This window comes from Mercurialis annua, linkage group LG8 (genome assembly GCF_937616625.2).
Source record: "Mercurialis annua linkage group LG8, ddMerAnnu1.2, whole genome shotgun sequence".
Lineage (NCBI taxonomy): Eukaryota > Viridiplantae > Streptophyta > Magnoliopsida > Malpighiales > Euphorbiaceae > Mercurialis > Mercurialis annua.
In genome coordinates this window covers 32,032,497-32,036,447 of record NC_065577.1, presented here as the reverse complement: position 1 = coordinate 32,036,447, position 3,951 = coordinate 32,032,497, and the positions used below count along the sequence as shown (strand labels likewise).

Genomic DNA, 3,951 nt, shown 5'->3' with positions numbered 1-3,951 from the left:
TATGCCAGCTAAAAATTGTTCGAAATCAAAGCCCGGAATATTAAAATTTGGCCCACGGCCTCTACCACGACCTCGACCACGTCCACGACCACGACCTTCGCCTGCTGCGGGTATCGCATCGTTATGAACGGACTCCTCATCATGAACATTCACCTCTTGAACGTTTTTCTCATGCTGATCAGCCATTCTGATCAAAGCACGTCATCTATTAAAAATCTTATCTAACGTTCTAATCGTATCCTATCAGGCTCTACTTACTCCTAACAAGCATACAGACTCGATCCTAGAGAGAAGCTGAGAATATTTAAAATCAAATGATGACTTAACAAATGACATGACAGAACCCTAGATGTTGCAGTAGACTCTATACCAATTTCCTAGGTTCACATTTTACACTGTATTTAACAATGATACCACCTTTACCACCTTTACTATCAACCAGTTTTCGACTATCGCTCAGTCAGTGGAAATGATACCAACTTTCATTACTCCTTTCTCATATTAGTAATGGTTTAAGACTATAAACCATCACTTTGATATCAAACTCAACAATGGCCCACTTTTCAACCATTGCTCTGATACCAACTTTGTCACGATCCGATTCTCGGCGTCGAGACCGGCGCTAGGGAATGGGAGTGGTTGCTCCGAAACCCGTAGCAAGCCTTAAAAATAAATTAAAAATCACTTAAAATTTTTCGCGGAATTCAAATCATTTTCGAACATTTTAAAATCGCAGTTTAAAACGTTCTGATTAAAATTACCAATTAAAACATGCACATAATTTTCTCTTTAATTATTGCATTTTAATTTCAAAGCCATTTCTCTATGGTTTATAATGCATCTCATTATGCATACCACCTTACTATGGTAATTACTGCATTTCACTATGCAGGCCATTTCTCTAATGGACTTAACTGCATTTCACTATGCAGATGCGTTCATCGCATTTTATTCAAGTGCAGTCGCTCGGACTTACGCACAGCATTCCCATATTACATAATATCAGAGTTTAAGCGTTATAATAAAATATAAAGCATAAATAAGTCCAACGACTACTAAGGTATCACCGTTCATTTATTCTAGCTACTGCAACTCTAGACACAAAGGAAAGTCATTCTCACTTTGTTCAAGTTAGGAATTTCCGGAACAAGAAATTGGAAATCCACACGTCAAACTATTCGCCTGTAAAAATATTAAATTCAACGGGGTCAGTTATAAAAACTGGTGAATGCGTACAACATGTACTAATAAACATTAATATGAAAGCAATGCATTCCAGATTACCGATTCATATGAAACCCTAAACCATGATTCATGTTCCTATATGCTTTCAACACAGGAAACATAAATATTCCATTTTTTTTGCATTCCATTCGGGTTAACCTTTTATTTTTCTTTGGCCGTATTTATTTTCTCTTTTTGTACTTTTAGCCAGTCAAATCCGATTACTCTTAATTTACGTATTTGAAAGTCCCAGACTCTTCTTACAATACAACGGATTTCGGCAGTACATAAATACTGTCGCCAATTTCACTTTTTTAATAAAAGGTTCAACCTCTCAGATCTCGGCAGTTTCGCTAACTGCCTTTGGTCGTCTATATTCCGTTGCCTCTGAAGATCTGTTTCTATATGTCTAGGCCGTCGCCTGACTTCCAGACCGTCGTCCAGATTTCCACATACCATTTTCACATGCAAACACATTCTAAATGCAATACCGGTGATCACACAGCACTATTGCCGCCCAATAGTAAGCATGTTTCAATGTATTTTAATCGGTTTCAAAACTATGTATAATAGTTCATGCGATTTAAATTCAAAATAAAATAAAGCATTTGCAAATCATGTAAAGCAGTTCGCAATATTTTTAATACTAATATTTAGCAGTATAAGTTGTAAACACACTCACAGTACTCGCTTATTCCAAATTTAAAAATATCACCCGTCGAATATTCAAAACCTTTGCTCGCCGGTTTCCGCGACAAAACTCGCTGGATCTAATTTAGAGATTAAAACATTAATAAATGTAATAACTCTAAATTCTAGGATATACTCTAGACCGACTCAACCATATAACCACATAATCACAAACCAAATTTGATTCCGACTATCTCTTTCCGCGTCATCGTATTTCTATACGATACACCACGTAGTTTATTTATTTCAATAAATAAACGTAGAATTATAATTCCATTATAATTCTAACACACATTCAATTCACATAATTTTCTAAAAATACACTTTTAGAAAATATCAACAAACATATCACAATTCAAAAATATCCAAAAATATTTTTCCGTAAAATATTTTTGACCTGGGGCTCGGCCCCCCCTCTTATTTTCTGCCCAAAACATTTCGGCACTAACTGCTGCCAAATGAGTTTAGGACTGAGCCAACATGCTCTATCCCCTCTACTCACACTCCGGTTACCGTATTCCGGTGGTTTTGGCCGGAAAACTCAAAAACGCTAAAAATGCTTAAAAATTCATTTTAAGCCATTTTCACACCGAAATTCACCAAAATTATTTTCAAATACATTTTTTATTTTTATCTTGTAAAAACAGCAGCCCATAATTTTTAAAATAATATTTTCCATTATTTTAACCATTAAAACCGAAATAATGATTAATAACCAAAACCGATTATTAATCCTTTAAAGCACTACACAAAAATCATTTAAACTCCACAAATAATTATCAAACATATTTCATAAATTTTCTCATAAATAGTTTCTGCCCAGAATTTAAAATGACAGTTTTACCCTTTTTCATCAAATTTTAGCCGAATAGAGTTATTAAAAATTAAACCCGATTATTAAACCGCTAAAAATTAACCATCAACCATTTAATTAACATCAACCACAAAGGTAACTCATCCATAAATAAAATTATTTCCAGAAATTAAAAATCCTTTTATTTACCCTTTTTAAGCGATTTTTAAGCTTTAAAACAATTAAAAATCGAAACTCAAATAATTAAATTAACACCCGAAATGTTTAATATTTTTAATCCACAAAAATTTCACTTTAAAGCATATATAAATCTCAACATATAGATCAGCCCAGAAAATTAAAATAAATTATTTAATTTTCACGGAAAAATTATTTAAAACCGAAACCCATTAAACTAGCAATTAAAACCAACTAATTATCCATCAAACATCACATATAAACTATCCTATGCATGTTTCTAACACTTAACCAACATCAGCAACTAAAAACGAAGATTTGAGCTTGAAATTATACCTCAAACGAACATGCAAATACACATACACGATCTACGCAATATTCCCGACAATTTTCGTGAAGAAATTTTTGAGAGAAAATGAAAGTATAAAGCTTGGTGTTTGTGGTTATGGTGTATTCGGCACCCACAAGAAAATGAAGAAGACAATACATTGCTTGGGCACCAAGCTTATGTAGAGAAATATCTAGATATTAAATCATGTTTCAATTATTTACAAGTTTGCCATTATGGCATTCTTGTAAATAATTCGAACTCTAGGGGCAAAATAATTTAACTTTCTCAAACACTCAAAAACATTAAATCATATCATATAGGCTGAGTTAAAATATTTTTGGGCCGTTAAAAATATTTAAAATAATTATTTTTACGGTGTTTAGTGAAAAATCACAAAATTCACTTTTAACACGTAAAATTGCCAAAAAATCGCATTTAAGGCAAACACATAACAAATCACATTTTCACACTTATAAATTCATCACGTGAATTTATTCACTATTTTCGAGGTCCTAATCAATTAAAATCGAACACACACGAAAATAAACACTAATAATTTTACGGGGTATTATAAAACCGCCCAATTTAGGGTCCCAACGATCACCTTTCATGACACCTAATTTTGTACAAGACAACTATTTCGAGAAAAAGTACATCATAATTATTATCCACCACTTGACTAATACATATGAGACTAGTATACAGCCCGGCGTAC

The 3,951-nt window shown here is 33.1% G+C and overlaps 1 long non-coding RNA gene across 1 annotated transcript; it reads right to left on the bottom strand.

Annotated features, from left to right (window-relative positions):
* Positions 1–859: 859 nt before the first annotated feature.
* On the bottom strand, positions 860–3,384 carry LOC126659697 (uncharacterized). The gene is made up of 3 exons (XR_007635051.2): positions 3,242–3,384; positions 1,907–1,994; positions 860–1,182 (listed from the first exon to the last, which is right to left on the bottom strand). It is a non-coding gene; the product is annotated as an uncharacterized LOC126659697 (long non-coding RNA).
* Between the last annotated feature and the right edge of the window lie 567 nt (positions 3,385–3,951).